Genomic DNA, 18,523 nt, shown 5'->3' on the forward strand with positions numbered 1-18,523 from the left:
GTTTTCTGGTGGCATCTTTAGGATTCTCTACGTATAGTATCATGTCATCTGCAAACAGTGACAGCTTTACTTCTTCTTTTCCGATTTGGATTCCTTTTATTACTCTTTCTTCTCTGATTGCTGTGGCTAAAACTTCCAATACTATGTTGAATAATAGTGGTGAGAGTGGGCAACCTTGTTCTGTTTCTGATCTTAGAGGAAATGGTTTCAGTTTTTCACCACTGAGAACGATGTTGGCTGTGGGTTTGACATATATGGCCTTTATTATGTTGAGCTAAGTTCCCTGTATGCCTACTTTCTGGAGGGTTTTTATCATAAATGGGTGTTGAATTTTGTCGAAAGCTTTTTCTGCATCTATTGAGGTGATCATATGGTTTTTATCCTTCAATTTGTTAATATGGTGTATCACATTGGTTGATTTGCATATATTGAAGAATCCTTGCATTCCTGGGATAAACCCCATTTGATCATGGTGTATGATCCTTTTAATGTGCTGTTGGATTCTGTTTGCTACTTGTTTGTTGAGGATTTTTGCATCTATGTTCATCAGTGATCTTGGCCTGTAGTTTTCTTTCTCTGTGACATCTTTGTCTGGTTTTGGTATCAGGGTGATGGTGGCCTCGTAGAATGAGTTTGGGAGTGTTCCTCCCTCTGCTATATTTTGGAAGAGTTTGAGAAGGATAGGTGTTAGCTCTTCTCTAAATGTTTGATAGAATTTGCCTGTGAAGCCATCTGGTCCTGGGCTTTTGTTTGTTGGAAGATTTTTAATCACAGTTTCAATTTCACGTCATGTGGTTTTTATTCTTCAATTTGTTTATGTGGTGTATCACATTGATTGATTTGTGGATATTAAAAGAATTCTTTCATTCCTGAAATAAATCCTATTAGATCATGAGGTGTTATACTTTTAATGTATTGTTTGTTTCAGCTTGGTAATATTTTGTTGAGAAATTTTGCATCTATGTTCATCAGAAATATTGGCCTATAATTTTTTTTTCTGTGAACTCTGCCTGGTTTTCATACCAGGATGATGCTGGCATTGTAGAATGAGTTCAGAAGTGTTTTTCTTGTTGAGTCTGGCTAATGGTTTATCAATTTTGTTTATATTCTCAAAGAACCAGCTTTTAGTTTTATTGATCTTTGTTATCGTTTCCTCCATTTCTTTTTCATTTATTTCTGATCTGATCTTTACGATTTTTTTCCTTCTGCTAACTTTCGGGTTTTTTGGTCTTCTTTCTCTAATTGCTTTAGGTGTAAGTTTAGGTTGTTTATTTGAGACGTTTCTTGTTTCTTGAGGTAGGATTCTATTCCTTTAAACTTCCCTCTTAGAACTGCTTTTGCTGCATCCCATAGGTTTTGGGTCATCGTGTTTTCTTTGCCATTTGTTTCTTGGTATTTTTTTATTTCCTCTTTGATTTCTTCAGTGATTTCTTGGTTATTTAATAGTGTATTGTTTAGCCTCCATGTGTTTGTATTTTTTACATATTTTTCCCCGTAATTGATATCTAGTCTCATAGCGTTGTTTTAGGAAAAGATACTTGATACGATTTCAATTTTCTTAAATTTACCAAGGCTTGATTTGTGACCCAGGATATGATACATTCTGGAGAATCTTCCATGTGCACTTGAGAATAAAGTGTATTCTATTGTTTTTCGATGGAATGTCCTATGAATATCAATTATGTTCATCTTGTTTAATGTGTCATTTAAAGCTTGTGTTTCCTTATTTCCATGCTATTTTGATTACTGTAGCTTTGCAGTATAGTCTGAGGTCTGGGAGAGTGATATCTCCAGCTATGTTCTTTTTTGTCAAGATTGTTTTAGCAATTCTGGGTCTCTTGTTGTACCATATAAATATAGGACTATTTGTTTGAAATAACTTTTCTCGTTCTGTGACAATGTTATATTTTGATAAGAACTGCAGTATATCTATAGATGACTTGGGGTAGTATGGCAATTTTAACAACATTAATTCTTCCAATTTAAGAGCACAGGTTATCTTTCCATTTCTTTGTATCATCTTCAGTTTCCTTTGTGAGTGTTTTATAATTTTCAGAGTATAGGTCTTTTACCTCCTTGGTTAAGTTTATTCTCAGGTATTTTATTCTTTTGATGCAATTTTAAATGGGATATTTTTAAACTTTCTGATAGTTCATTATTTGTGTATAGAAAAATAACAGGTATCTGTAGATTAATCTTGTATCCTGCAACTTTGCTGAATTCAGTTATTAGTTGGAATAGTTTTTTGATGGAGATATTAAGGTTTTCTGTGGGAAGTATATCATCTGCAAATAGTGACAGTTTTACGTCTTCCCTTCCAATTTAGATGCCTTTTATTTATCTATTTTCTCTTATCTGATTGCTGTGGCTAGGACTTCCAATACTTTGTTAAGTAAAAATGGTGAGAGTTGGCATCCTTATCCTGTTTCTGAATTTAGAGGAAATGCTTTCAGCTTTTCACTGTTGAGTATTATGTTAGCTGTGGATTTATCATAAATGACGTTTATTATGTTGAGATATGTTTCCTCTATAACCACTTTGGTGAGAGGTGTTTTTTTTGTTTTGTTTTGTTTTGTTTGCGGTATGCGGGCCTCTCACAGCTGTGGCCTCTCCCGTCACGGAGCACAGGCTCCGGACGCGCAGGCTCAGCAGCCATGGCTCACGGGCCCAGCTGCTCTGCGGCATGCGGGATCCTCCCAGACCAGGGCACGAACCCGCGTCCCCTGCATCGTCAGGCAGACTCCCAACCACTGTGCCACCAGGGAAGCCCTGGTGAGAGTTTTTATAATGAATTGATGTTGAATATTGTCAAGTACTTTTTCTGCATCTATTGAGATAATCATGTGATTGTTTTTTAGTCCTTACTTTTGTTAATGTAGTGTATCACTTGGATTGATTTGCAAATACTGAACCATCCTGTAGCTCCTGGAATAAATCTAATTTTATCATGGTGTGTGATCCTTTTCATATATTGTTGGATTCAGTTTGCTAATTTTTTGTTGAGGCTTTTTGCATCTATATTCATCAAAGATACTGGCCTGTCATTTTCTTCTCTTTTTTTTCTTTCTTTTTTTTCTTTGTGTGTGTGTGTGTGTGTGTGTGTGTGTGTGTTTGTGTGTGTGTGGTGTCTTTGTCTGGTTTTGGTATCAGGGTACTGGTGGCCTCAGAGAATGAATTTCAGAGTGTTTTGTTCTCTTCAATTTTTTTGGAATAGTTTGAGAAGGCTAGTTATTTGTTCTACTTAATGTTTGGTAGAATTTCCCTGTGAAGCTCTCCAGTCTTGTACTTTTGTTTTATGGGAGGTTTTTATTTTTATTTTTTTAAATTACAAATTCAGTTTTACTACTAATGATCAGTCTGTTCAAATTGTCTATTTCTTCTTGATTCACTGTTGGAAAGTTGTATGTTTCCAGAAATTGTTCATTTCTTCTAGGTTGTTAGAATTTGTTGGCACATAACCATTCATGGTATTCTCTTATGATTTATTTGTATGTCTGTGGTATTTTTTTGTTGTTCCTACTCTTTCATTTCTTATTTTGTTTTTTGGGTTCTTTATCTTTTCTTCTTGGTGAGCCTAAAGGTTGATCAATTGTTTTTATCTTTTCAAAAATCAGCCCTGGGTTTCATTGATCTTTTAAATTGTTTTTTGTTCTTTATTTTATTTCATCTCTGATCTTCATTATTTCTTTCTTGTGGTGACTTTGGTCTTTGTTTGTTATTTTTCTAATTCCTTTAAGTGGGAGGTGAGGTTGTTTATTTGAGATATTTTTGGTTTCTTGAGGAAGGCCTGTATTGTTACAAACATCCTTGTTAGAACTGCTTTTGCCACATTCCATAGATTTTGGAATGTGTTTCCCTTTTCATTTGTCTAAAAGTATTTTCTGTTTTCTCCTTTGATTTCTTCATTGACCCTTTTTTTTTTTTTTTTAGTAGCATGTTGTTTAGCATTCACGTTTCTTTTCCCATTTTTCTTTCTGCAATTGATTTCTAGTTTTTTTTTTTTTTTTTTTTTGTGGTATGCGGGCCTCCCTCTGTTGTGGCCTCTCCCGTTGCGGAGCACAGGCTCCGGACACGCAGGCCCAGCGGCCATGGCTCACGGGCCCAGCCGCTCCGCGGCATGTGGGATCCTCCCAGACCGGGGTGCGAACCCGGTTCCCCTGCATCGGCAGGCGGACGCACAACCACTGCGCCACCAGGGAAGCCCCGATTTCTAGTTTTTTAACTGTTGTGGTCAGAAAAAAATGCTTGATATAATTTCTATCCTTTTAAATTTGTTGAGACTTGTTTTGTAGCCTAGCCTGTGATTTGACCTGGAGAACATTCCTTTTCACCTGAAAAGAATATGTATTCTGTTGTTTTGGGGTGGAATGTCCTGTGTATATCTATTAAGTACATTTGATCCAATGTGTCATTTAATGCCAGTATTTACTGATTTTTCCATCTAGAAGATCTGTCCATTGATGTAAGTGGGGTGTTAAGGTCTCCTACTATCATTGTATTATTATTGTCAAATTCTCTCTTCATGTCTGTTAATATTTGCTTTATATATTAATGTGCTCCTGTATTAGGTGCATATATGTTAATGAATGTTATACCCTCTTCTTGTATTGATCCCTTTCTTAGGACATAATGTCCTTCTTTGTCTTTTGTTATAGACTTTGTTTTAAAGTCTACTTTGATATGAGTATTTCTATCCAGCTTTCTTGTCGTTTCCATTTGCATGAAATTTCTTTTTCTTTTCTTTCACTTTCAATCTGTGTGTGTCATTAAGCTCTGATATGTCTCTTCTAAGCAGCATATAGGTGGGACTTATTTTTTTTAATCCAATCAGCCACCCTATGTCTTTTGATTGGAGCATTTAGTCCATTGACATTTAAAGTCATTATTGAGAGGTATGTACTTACTGGCATTTTTTTTTACTTGTTTTCTGGTTGTTTTTATACTTGTTATATTTTTTAAAAATTGAAGTATAATTTACAATGTTGTGTTAATTTCTGTTGTACAAAGTGATTTAGTTATACACATATATATAGATTCTTCTTTAAAATATTCTGTTCCATTATAGTTTATTATATGATATTGAATGTAGTTGTCTGTGCTATATAGTAGGACCTTGTTTATCCATTCTATGTATAATAGCTTACATCTGCTAACCCCAGCCTCCCACTCCATCCCTCTACCAGCCCCCTCCCCTTGGGCAACCACAAGTCTGTTCTCTATGTCCATGTGTCTGCTTCTGTTTTATAGACAGGTTCATTTGTATCATATTTTAGATGACATATAAATGATATCATATGGTATTTGTCTTTCTCTTAATGACTTCACTTAGTATGTTGATCTCTAGTTGCATCCAGTAATGCTGCAAATGGCATTATTTTGTTCTTTTCTATGGCTAAGTAGTATTCCATTTTATATATTTTACATATATAAATTTATATATATAAATTATATATATATTTCATATATATTCCATTATATATATATATTTTATATATATATATATAATATATATATATCCTTTATCCATTCACCTATTGACGGGCATTTAGGTTGCTTCCATGTCTTGGCTATTGTGAATAGTGCTGCTATGAACACTGGGGTGCATGTATCTTTTTAAATTATAGTTTTGTCTTGATATATGTTCAGGAGTGGGATTGTTGGATCATATGTTAATTCTATTTTTAGTTTTCTGAGGAACCTCCATACTGGCCTCACCAACTTACATTCCCACCAACATTGTAGGAGTGTTGCCTTTTCTCCACACCTTTAGCATTTGTTATTTGTAGACTTTTTAATGCTGGCCATTCTGACTGCAGTGAGGTAGTACCTTATTGTAGTTTTGATTTGCATTTCTCTAATAATTAGTGACGTTGAGCATCTTTTCATGTGCCTATTGGCCATTTGTATGTCTTCTTTGGAGAAATGTCTATTTAGGTCTTCTGCCCATTTTTCGACTGGGTTGTTTGTTTGGTTTTTTTTTTTTGCTGTTGAGTTGTATGAGTTGTTTGTATATTTTGGAAATTAATCCCTTGTCGGTCTCATCATTTGCAAATATTTTCTCTCATTCTGTCGACTGTCTTTTCCTTTTGTTTATGGTTTCCTTTGCTGTGCAAAAGCTTGTAATTTTGATTAGGTCCCATTAGTTTATTTTTGTTTTTATTTCTATTGCCTTGGGAGATCTGACCTAAGAAAACGTTGGTACAATTTATGTCAGAGAATATTTTTCCTATGATTTCTTCTAGGAGTTTTATGGTGTCATGTCTTATGTTTAAGCCTTTAAATCATTTTGAGTTTATTTTTCTGTATGGTGAGAGGGTGTGTTCTAACTGCATTGATTTACATGTGGCTGTCCAACTTTCCAAACTCCACTTGCTGAAGAGACTGTCTCTTTCCCATAGTATATTCTTGTATCCTTTGTTAAAGATTAATTGACCAGGGCTTCCCTGGTGGCGCAGTGGTTGCGCGTCCGCCTGCCGATGCAGGGAACCGGGTTCACGCCCCGGTCTGGGAGGATCCCACATGCCGCTGAGCGGCTGGGCCCGTGAGCCATGGCCGCTGAGCCTGTGCGTCCGGAGCCTGTGCTCCGCAACGGGAGAGGCCACAGCAGAGGGACGCCCGCATACCCCCCCAAAAAAAAAAAATATATTAATTGACCGTATGTGTGGGTTTATTTCTGGGTTCTCTATTCTGTTCCATTGATCCGTATGTCTGTATTTGTGCCAATACAGTGCTGTTTTCTGTTTTCTTGTTTTTTGTTTGTTTGTTTGTTTTGGCCACACCAAGTGGCCACATGTCTTGCAGGATCTTACTTCTCCAACCAGGGATCAAACCTGTGTCCCCTGCAGTGGAAGCACAGAGTCCTAACCACTGGATCACCAGGGAATTCCCAAAACCATGCTCTTTTGATTACTGTAGCTTTATAGTATTGTCTGAAGTCTGGGAGGGTTATGCCTCCTGCTTTGTTCTTTTTTAAAAAAATTTTAACATTTTTATTTATTTATTTTTGGCTGTGCTGGGTCTTCGTTGCTGCGCACAGGCTTTCTCTAGTTGCAGTGAGCAGGGGTTGTGGTTCATGGGCTTCTCATTGCGGTGGCTTCTCTTGTTGTGGAGCACGGGCTCTAGGTGCGCGGGCTTCAATAGTTGTGGCTCGCGGGCTGTAGAGTGCAGGCCCAGTAGTTGTGGCACACGGGCTTAGTTGCTCCGCGGCATGTGGGATCTTCCTGGACCAGGGAACGAACCTGTGTCCCCTGCATTGGCAGGCAGATTCTTATCCTCTGCACCACCAGGGAAGCCCTCCTGCTTTGTTCTTTCTCTTCAGGATTGTTTGTCAATTGTGGGTGTTTTATGGTTCCCTATAAATTTTAGGATTATTTGTTCTAGTTCTGTGAAAAATGTCATGGATAATTTGATAGGGATTGCATTAGATCTGTAGATTGCTTTGGGTAGTATGGCCATTTTAACAGTATTAATACTTCCAATCCAAGAGCATGGGCTATCTTTCCATTTCTTTGAATTGTGTTCAATTTCCTTTATTAATTTTTTATAGTTCTCAGAGTATATAAGTCTTTCACCTCCTTCATCAGGTTTTTTCCTAAGTATTTTATTCTTTGGGGTGTGATTTTTAAAGGTATTATTTTTGTACATTCCCTTTCTGATATTTCATTGTTACTGTAAAGAAATGCAACCGATATCTGTATGTTAATCTTGTATCCTGTTTCCTTGCTGAATTCATTTATCTGTTCTACTAGTTTTTGTGTGGAGTCGTTAGGGTTTTCTATATATAGTATCATGTCATCTGCATGTAATGACAATTTTACATATTCACTTCCAATTTGGATACCTTTTATTTCTTGTCTGATTGCTGTGGCTAGGACTTCCAATAGTATGTTGAATAGAAGAGGTGAGAGTGGGCATCCTTGTCTTGTTCCAGATTTTAGTGGAAGGCTTTCAGCTTTTCACCATTGAGAATTATATTGGCTGTGGGTTTGTCATAAGTAACTTTTATTATGTTGAGATATATTTCATCTATACGCACTTTGGAGAGTTTTTATCATGAATGGATATTGAGCTTTGTCAAATGCTTTTTCTGCATCTACTGAGATGATCATGTGGTTTTTGTATTTTCTTTTGTTAATGTGGTGTATCACATTGATTGATTTGCATATGTTGAACCATCCTTGTGAACTTGGAATGAATCCCACTTGGTCATAGTGTATGATCTATTTTATGTGTTGTTGGATTCAGTTTGCTAATATTTTGTTGCGAATTCTTGCATCTGTATTCATCAAAGATACTGCCCTGTGATTTTCTTTTTTGGTGGCGTCTTTATCTGATTTTGGTATCAGGGTGATGATGGCTTCATAGAAGGTCTTTGGGAGTGTTCTCTCCTGTTCAGTCTTTTGGAAGAGTCTGAGAAGGGTCAGTATAAGTTCTTCTTCACATGTTTGGTAGAATTCGCCTGTGGGGACATCTCGTCCTGGACTTTTGTTTGTAGGGAGGGTTTTTTTACATTACAGATTCTATTTCATTTCTAGTGATCAGTCTGTTCAAATTATCTATTTCTTCTTGATTCAGTTTTGGTGGGCTGTATGTTTCTAGAAACTTGTCCATTTCTTCTAGATTTTTGAATTTGTTGGCATATAATTGTTCGTAGTATTCCCTTATTTTTTTTTTGTATTTCTGTGGTATTTGTTGTTATGTCTCCTTTTTCACTTCTTATTTTGTTTATTTGGGTTCTCTTTCTTTTCTTCTTGGTGAGTGTGGCCAGAAGTTTTTCAATTTTGTTTACACTTTCAAAGAACCAGCTCTTGGTTTTATTGATTTTTTTTTCTATTTAAAAAAATCTCTATTTATTTCCTCTCTGATCTTTATTATTTCCTTCCTTCTGCTGACTTTAGGTTTTTTTTTTTTTCTTCTTTTTCTAATTCTTTTAAGTGGTAGGTTAGATTGTTTTTTGCAATTTTTCTTGTTTTTTTTTTTTTTAAGAAGGCCTGTATTGCTATGAACTTCCATCTAAGAACAGCTTTTGCTGCATCTCATAGATTTGTATGGTTGTGTTTTCACTGTCATTTGTCTCAAGGTATTTTTAAATTTCCTGTTTGATTTAATTGTTGGCTTATTGGTTTTTTAGTAGCACGTTGTTCAGTCTCCATGTAATCATTTTTTTCTCATTTCTTTTTCTGTGGCTGGTTTCTAGTTTCATGCTGTTGTAGTCAGAAGAGGTGCTTGAGATAATCTCTATACTCTTAAATTATTTGACACTTGGTTTTTTTTCCTAGTATGTGGTCAATCCTAGAAAATACTCTATGTGCACTTGAAAGGAATGTGTATTCTGCCTTTCTTGGATGTAATGTCTTGGAAATATCAATTAAGTCTCACTGTTCTATTTTTTCATTTAGGATCTCTGTTGCCTTATCGATTTTTTGTCTAGATGATCTGTCCATTGATGTGACTGGGGTGTTAGTCTCCTACTATTATTGTATTCCTGTCAGTTTCTCCCTTTACGTCTGTTAGTATTTTATGTGTTTGGGTGATTCTGTATTAGGTGCATATATGTTGATGAGTGTAAAATCCTCTTCTTGTATTGATCCTTTTATCATTATAGAGTGTCCTTCTTTATCTTTCTTTATGGCCTCTGTTTTAAAGTCTATTTTGTCTGATATGACTATTACAATGCCCGCTTTCTTGTCATTTCTGTTTGCATGAAATATCTTTTTCCATTCCCTCACTTTCGATCTATGTGTGTCCTTTGACCTAAAGTAAGTCTCCTTTAGGCAACATATTGTATGCTCTTGTTTTTTCAATCCTATCTGCCACTCTTTTATCTTTAAAATTTTTAAAATTTTATATTGGAGTATAGTTGATTTACAATGTTGTGTTAGTTTCAGGTGTACAGCAAAGTGATTCAGTTATACATATACATATATCTATTCTTTTTCAAATTCTTTTCCCATTTAGGTTATTACAGTATATTAGGCAGAGTTCCGTGCTATACAGTAGGTTCTTTTTGGTTATCTATTTTAAATATAGTAGTGTGTATATGTCAATCCCAAGCTCCCAATGTATCCTCCCCTCTACCTTTCCCTTTCCCCCTACCTTTGGTAAACATAAGTTTGTTTTCTAAATCTGTGAGTCTGTTTCTGTTTTGTAAATAATTTCATTCTTATCATTTTTTTTAGATTCCACATATAAACAATATCATATGATATTTGTCTTTGTCTGACTTACTTCACTCAGTATGACAATCTCTAGGTCCATCCATATTGCTGCAAATGGCATTATCTCATTCTTTTTAATAGCTGAGTAATATTCCACTGTATATATGTACCACATCTTCTTCTCCTTCTCCTCCTCCTTCTTCTTCTTCTTCTCCTTCTCCTTCTTTCTTCTCCTTCTTCTTTTTGGCCACACATCATGGCTTATGGGATCTTAGTTTACCGATTGGACTAAGGGATTGAACCTGGGCCCTTGGCAGTGAGAGCATGGAGTCCTAACCACTGGACTGCCAGGGAATTTCCTGTACCATATCTTCTTTAGCCATTCTTCTGTCAATATACACTTAGGTTGCTTTCATGTCTTGGATATTGTAAGCAGTGCTTCAGTGAACACAGGGGTTCATGTATCCTTTCAAACTATGGCTTTGTCCGAATGTAGGCCCAGAAGCGGGGAGGGCTTTCCTGGTGTTCCAATGGTTAAGACGCTGAGCTTCCACTGCAGGGGACGTGGTTTCAATCCCTGGTCAATGAAGTTCCACATGCTGCAAGGTGTGGCCAAAAAAAAAGGATGATGGGAAAGCTGAGGACCAGAGGGGAAGGCATGTGCCAGGTCACCTGGCTGTGCCTCAATTTTCAGGTAAGTCTCCAGGGCTCCAGGATCAGTCTGCTTCAATTCACATCCTGGCTCTGCCCAGGAGTGGGATTGCTGGATCATATGATAACTCTACTTTTAGTTTTTTAAGGAAACTCCATACTGTTCTCCATAGTGGCTGTACCAATTTACATTCCCACCAACAGTGTAGGAAGGTTCCATTTTTCTCCACACCCTCTCCACCATTTTTTGTTTGTAGACGTTTTAATGATGGCCATTCTGATTGGTGTGAAGTGATATCTCATTGTAATTTTGATGTGCATTTCTCTAATAATTAGTGATGTTGAGCATCTTTTCATGTGCCTCTTGGCCATTTGTATGTCTTCTTTGGAGAAATGTCTGTTTGGGTCTTCTGCCCATTTTTTATTGGGTTGTTTGTTTTTTGATATTGAGCTGCATGAGGTGTTTGTGAATTTTGGAAATTAATCCCTCATCGGTCACATAGATTGCAAATATTTTCTCCTGTTCTGTGGTTTGTCTTTTCATTTTGTTTATGGTTTCCTTCGCTGTGCAAAAGCTTTTGAGTTTAATTAGGTCCCATTTGTTTATTTTTGTTTTTATTTCCATGATTCTAGGAGACAGATCAAAAAAGATATTGCCGCAATTTATGCCAAAGAATGTTCTGCCTATGTTTTCCTCTAAGAGTTTTGTAGTATCTGGTCTTACATTTAGGTCTTTAATCCATTTTGAGTTTATTTTCGTGTATGGTATTAGAGAATGTTCTAATTTCATTGTTTTACATGTAGCTGTCCAGTTTTTCCAGCATCATTTATTGAAGAGACTGTCTTTTCTCCATTGTATATTCTTGCCTCCTTTGTCATAAGTTAATTGACCATAGGTGCATGGGCTTATTTCTGGGCTTTCTATCCTGTTCCATTGATCTATATTTCAATTTTTGTGCCAGTACCATAGTGTTTTGATTACTGTAACTTTGTAGTGTAGTCTGAAGTCAGGGAGCCTGATTCCTCCAGCTCCGTTTTTCTTTTTCAAGAGTTCTTTGACTATTCATTGTCTTTTGTGTCTCCATACAAATTTTAAAATTTTTCGTTCTAGTTCTGTGCAAAATGCCATTGGTAGTTTGATAGGGATTGCATTAAATTTGTAGATTGCCTTGGGCGGTATAGTCATTTTGACAATATTTATCCTTCCAATCCAAGAACATGGTATATCTTTCCAACTGTTTGTGTCATCTTTGATTTCTTTCATCAGCTTCTTATAGTCTTCTATAGTTATAGTACAGATCTTTTGCCTCCTTAGGTAGGTTTATTGCTAGGTATTTTATTTTTTTTGATGTGATGGTAAATGGAATTGTTTCTTTAATTTCTGTTTCTAATCTTCCATTGCTAGTGTATAGAAATGCAGCTGATTTCTGTGTATTAATTCTGTATCCTGCAACTTTACCCAATTCATTGATGGGTATCATCATGAATTGGGGATCATCATTCCTTCAATATCATGTTATCTGCAAACAGTGACAGTTTTACTTCTTTTCCAATTTGGATTCCTTTTATTTCTTTTTCTTCTCTGATTGTTGTGGCTAGGACTTCCAAAAGTATGTTGAATAAAAGTGGTGAGAGTGGACATCCTTGTCTTGTTCCTGATCTTGGAGGAAATGCTTTCAGCTTTTAACCATTGAGTATGATGTTAGCTGTAGGTTTGTCATATTTGGCCTTTACTATGCTGAGGTATGTTCCCTCTATGCCCACCTTCTGGAGAGTTTTTATCATAAAATGGTCTTGAATTTTGTCAAAAGCTTTTTCTGCATCTATTGAGATGATCATATGGTTTTTATTCTTCAGTTTGTTAATGTGGTGTATCACATTTATTGATTTGTGGATACTGAAAAATCCTTGCATCCCTGGGATAAACCCCACTTGATTGTGGTGTATGATCATTTATTGTTTTGTTGGATTTGGTTTGGTAGTATTTTGTTGAGGATTTTTGTGTCTATGTTCATCAGTGATATTGGCCTGTGATTTTCTTTTTTTGGTGGTATCTGTCTGGTTTTGGTATCCAGGTGATGGTGGCCTCACAGAATGAGTTTGTGAGTATTCCTTCCTCTGCAACTTTTTGAAATAGTTTCAGAAGGATAGGTGTTAAGTCTTCTTTAAATGTTTGCTAGAATTCACCTGTGAAGCCATCTGGTCCTGGACTTTTGTTTGTTGGGTTTTTTTAAATCACAGTTTCATTTTTAGTACTTGAGATTGGTCTGTTTATATTTTCTATTTCTTCCTGGTTCAGTCCTGGGAGATTGTACCTTTCTAAGAATTTGTCCATTTCTTCCTGGTTGTCCAAGTTTTGGGCATATAGTTGCTTGTAATAGTCTCTTATGATCCTTTGTATTTCTTTGGTGTCCATTGTAACTTCTCCTTTTTCATTTCTAATTTTATTGATTTGAGCCCTCTCCCTTTTTTTTCTTGATGAGTTTGGCTAAAGGTTTATCAATTTTGTTTATCTTTTCAAAGAACCAGCTTTTAGTTTCATTGATCTTTTCTATTGTTTTCTTTATCTGTATTTCATTTATTTCTGGTCTGATCTTTATTATTTCTTTCCTTCTACTAACTTTGGGTTTTGTTTGTTCTTCTTTCTCTAGTTGCTTTAGGTGTAAGGTTACGTTGTTTGAGATTTTTCTTGTTTCCTAAGGTAAGCTTGTATTGCTATAAACTTCCCTCTTAGAACTGCTTTTGCTGCATCCCATAGGTTTTGGATTGTTGTGCTTTCGTTTTCATGTGTCTCTAGGTATTTTTTTAGTTTACTCTTTGATTTCTTCAGTGATTCATTGGTTGTTTAGTAGTACATTACTTAGCCTCCGTGTGTGTGGTTTTTTTTAGTTTTTTCTTTGTACTTGATTTCTAATCTCATAGCATTGTGATCAGAAAGGATGCTTGATATGATTTCAATTTTCTTAAATTTACCGAGGCTCACTTTTTGGCCCAGTGTGTGATCAGTCCTGGAGAATGTTCCATATGCATTTAAAAAAATAGTATTTTTTTTTTCAAGAAATTAGGGTTTATTGGTGGGCATGGGTAGGGAGGGGGCAGCGCCAAGGCTCTCATGAGTGCAGGGCCCATCATTTGTCCAGGGGGCCACGATTAGGGATGCACTTGACCCCACAGCCATCTGGGATGAGCCGCTTTTCTGCCACCATGTTTTCAAATTCATCTGCATTAAACTTAGTAAATCCCCATTTCTTGGAGATGTGGATCTTCTGGTGGCCTGGGAACTTGAACTTGGCCCTGCAGAGGGCCTCAATCACATGCTCCTTGTTCTTCAGCTTAGTGCAGGTGGACATTATGACCTGGCCAATGTGGACCCTGGCCACTGTGACCTGGGGCTTTCCAAAGGCACCACACATAGCTGTCTGGAGCCTAGATTGGGGACAGCTTGCCAGTCATTAATGTCCACTGGAAAGGGCTGCCTCCAAAGTCCCTTAGGGCAACCCATACAGGCAACAGGCTGCATACACTACCGAGGAGGCTGCTGTTTGCAGCCATTGCGCACCAGGCCCCCATGGGGAAAAGAGCACAGTTGGCTTAACTGGCTACAAGAAAAAATAGTATTCTGATGCTTTTGGATGGAATGCTCTATAAATATCAATTAAGTCCCTCTGGTCTAATGTGTCATTTAAGGCCTGTGTTTTCTTACTGATTTTCTGTCTGGATGATCTGCCCTAAGTCATATTAAAGAACAGAGATTGAACTTGAGGACATGGGGAGCCACTGAAAGATTTTAAACATTAGTGTGACATGCAGTTTTATTTTAGGACTACTTTTTGAGGCTGTGTGGAGTACAGGTTGGAGTAGGGTAACTTTAAGATTCATGGTGACATTGGCAAGCAGATTTGGTGAAATAATGGGGACAGGCATCTGACAAGAAAGCAGTCCCAAATCTTGGCCTTTCAGATCCTTGATCTCATTTCTCCTGATCTTTTCCTCTACCCACTTTACCACCGTTATGTAGACCACCTCAGAAGTCTTTTATACATCAATTTTTACCTTTCAAACTCATCTACTTTAGCAGCCTCACTTCAAAATGTCTTTACTCCAAAACACTGGCTCTATCACTTCTCAGCATACAGTCTTCTCTCGGTTTCCATGGGATATTTGTTCTAGGACACTCCCTCACCCCTGCTCAGATACCAAAATCTATAGATGCTCACCTCCTTTACAGTTGGCCCTCTGTATATCAACCACTTACCCATATCCAACTCCTGTCCTCACTGCCCTCTTTACCTAGTTTAGAGTTCATGCTCCTAACTAAACCTCTACCCTGGACACATCCCCAATTTTCTTGTCCTTTTCTCTTTATCATGACCATTGTTTCTGTTATTCCCTCCTTTTCCACTGGCATCTTCTCACAGCATTTAAACTCAAGCATCTCCTAACTGAAAAACAACAGTCTTTTCTCTAGGCCATATCTCCCTCTACCACCTACTCTCCCTCATACCTTTCACAGCCCAACTTATTTGCTGCCTAAACTCTTTACTTCATCTGCTCTTGTCATTTATGTGCAAATTGAAGTCACCAAGGATAATGATAGGAATATTTGTTGAGAAGACAGTGAACCAGGTGCTAAACTCTTCAATAAATGGGGGTAAAGGAATGCAGTAGTCTAAAGGTCAGGAGATGGGACTGCTGTAGAGTCTTAAAGAGAAGGACCATTCAATTATGACCAATCACTGATATCAGAATGAGGAGCTTGAAGCCAGATTTATATACTAGTTAAGGGAAATAATGTGGCATTCTTTACATAGGGGGAGGGGGAGGAAGACCATTGTGGAAGAAACCATATGTACATGTTTGTAAATATGTATACACATATGTGTATGCTATCATTTATATAAAATTGTGTAAGTGTGAATGTGTGTATGTGTGTCTGTAAGCATAAAATTATGTCTGGAAGAGAGTTCACCAAAATATTGATAGCAGATACCACTGGGTGGTAGAATTTTGGGTAATCTTTACCTTTTTTTACAATGCTCTTTTTAAATGCTTGAATATTCTTTCAAAATATGTATCATCTTTGAATTTAGGAAGATGCAAAGTTACTTATCATTTTGGGAGAAAATTTTAATGGATTGTTCTGAAGTGGCTCTGGTCCTTGCCTTATGTTCAATTTAACTACATGTATAATGAGCAGGAGAACAGAAATAAGGAGCAGATGGGAAGTGACTTAGTCTTCTTGTACCATGGGATTATTAGATTTAAGCAGGTGGGTGAAAATTTGTTGTAGGAAGACATCTGAATCACATCTGGGCACAAACCTAGAGGCAGAGGCTCACCCCACTTCCTGAAATCAGAAAATAAACCAACTTTCAAGTTTTTGCTTCCACCAGAATAAATGATAATGTTGGAATTTATTGAACAGCAAAAAACTAAACATCACAATATTATATGAGATAACGTAAGCCAAGCACTGCTACCAAAAAAAAAAGCCACAAGAATTTTGTTCTTTCTTTAGAAAATGTCATATTTAATTTGTTGTAGTTGTTACAAACCACTAATCTGAGTAGATATCATGAGCTTGTACTACTTATTGTCAGAGTTATTAGATTGTGATTTATGGGCCCAAAAGGGATATATACTCTTTCAACTGCTAGAATATAGCACTTAATTTTTATCACACTGAAAGATGATTTTTCCTTAAATTACTTGGAAAAATTTCTTCAGTTGCTTGCTAATACACTTAAAAATTTTTGATCTTTTAAAAAATAATAAAGACTGAGAACATTATTAAATTATATGCATAAAACAATTAGCATACATACTCTCCTGTGAGTGCCACTACAGGATGACAAGCTCAAAATAGAAACGTACATACTCTTCCATCTGTATAATGAATATTGACCACCAGTTTTGTTTTCGGCATTGAGTTGGGAACTGGGAATAGCATGGTGATAAGACAGCAATCATTGTCTTAAAAGATGAGTCTAATGGAGATCAGACAAGTCAGTAGGCAGTTACACAGAGTGGCATCTGCTTTACCTGGGAATGTGCAGGGTGCTCATGTGAGCACATAGGAGGGGCTTCTACCCCATTCTTCAAGAGTAAGGGAAAGTATCTTGAAAAAGTTCAATAGAATTTCTTTTATTCATGGTCTTAATACAAAATTTAAATCTCCTTTAATTATATTTTTCAAAAGACCTCTAACTTTTGCCTTCTCTGGCAATATTTGAAATAGGTTACTGCAGGATTATGCCACTTAAGTAGGATATGATGGGTGGCATTTATTATACCCACTGTGACTTGGATGGACACCTTGATGAAGCTCTATATGTGATATCTAGAGAATATGTAGGAATCAGGACAAAGGAGTATGGGCAGGGGACAAGGACAAAAGATAGGATAACAGGAGTAATAGTGACATTTGTCACCAGGCAGCATTTTAAAATGGTGCTTCTCTTTGAATAGACAGTACACTTCCATAAAAATGTGAGTAAACAGAAAATCTTTCTTTGAGATCCTACCTTTTAAAGCCATTTTAATCTACTGTCTACACACCTTGAGTCCAAATTTCCCTCACTAACTGCTCTAACCCCTTATCTGTGAGAGTATTCTCTGTGATGTGGTGGCCTCTGCAGCTTGTACCCCAAGACCATGACCCTTGCTGGCCATAGTTGATTGGATTATGGAAAGACTATGCGTGGTCAATCAGATTCCTTGAGAATTTGGAATTGTGACTTGGAAGTAATTGTTGGACTCCATTTGGCGCTTAAACAAGAAAGTGAGATAAAGCAGGAAAAACAAACAACAACTCCACCCCCCCACACCCTGCCAGCCTCAACAAACAGGTGCAGAGAAGGAAAAACAAGAGACTAAGTGATGAGAAGTAGGGATAGAGAAGGAGTGGGAGAGTAGGGAAGAGCACCAAAGGTCTTTGTTTTAATGCCTCGTGAAGTCTGTATTTCCTGCCCTTTGGTTCCATGAACCAAATATAATTCCTTATAGTTAATCCCCTTTTATGTAGACTAGTCAGAACAGGTTTCTGTTTCTTTGTCAAATTCTTCCTAAGGTAGCAACAGAGTAAAAGACATGGATACAGTGTCTCTTTTACCTCAAGAAAAATACTTGTGTGCTATCAGGTGTAGAGATAGAGGAGGGGGCAGTGTATACTAGAGATATCCTGAGCCCCCACTGGACCTTTAGGTGTTGCTTCATGACTGTCATTTGTGTGTGTGGGGGGGATTCATTTGCTTAACAGCCCCTCCTGTTCCTTATGCACCCCCTTAATGCTTCCTTTTGGCATTTACCTCTTCTGCCAACTGCCTCAGTTTCCCGTTTCCCCACTTTCTACATGCCCAGGGAAATAGGAAAAATGTCTGATTATGCTGAACTTTTCATAATAGACCACAGGCATGCGGATAGGCTGCCATAAATGGTTTCTAGTCAGTTTTCTCTTCTGTACCATTGAAATACCGTCTGCTCTTCAGAATTGCTATGAGGGTAAGGAAGGTAAAGTTAAGTGCCTAGTACAACACTTAGTAAATTTCTATCTATAACATTATAAATGTTTTATTTAGAAATAATTTCAAACTTAAGATTGCAAGAATGCAAATAATGCTTGCATACCCATTACTTATTTTTTAAAACATTTTGCTTCATTGATTTGTTTACATCTTTCTGTAATTTTGTTATGAATCATTTGAGAATAATTTGCA

The 18,523-nt window shown here is 36.9% G+C and overlaps 1 non-coding gene across 1 annotated transcript; it reads right to left on the reverse strand.

The window, feature by feature from the left end:
- Positions 1–14,278: 14,278 nt before the first annotated feature.
- On the reverse strand, positions 14,279–14,413 carry LOC112063542 (small nucleolar RNA SNORA70). The gene has a single exon (XR_002891047.1). It is a non-coding gene; the product is annotated as a small nucleolar RNA SNORA70 (small nucleolar RNA).
- Between the last annotated feature and the right edge of the window lie 4,110 nt (positions 14,414–18,523).

This window comes from Physeter macrocephalus, chromosome 11, assembly GCF_002837175.3.
Source record: "Physeter macrocephalus isolate SW-GA chromosome 11, ASM283717v5, whole genome shotgun sequence".
Lineage (NCBI taxonomy): Eukaryota > Metazoa > Chordata > Mammalia > Artiodactyla > Physeteridae > Physeter > Physeter macrocephalus.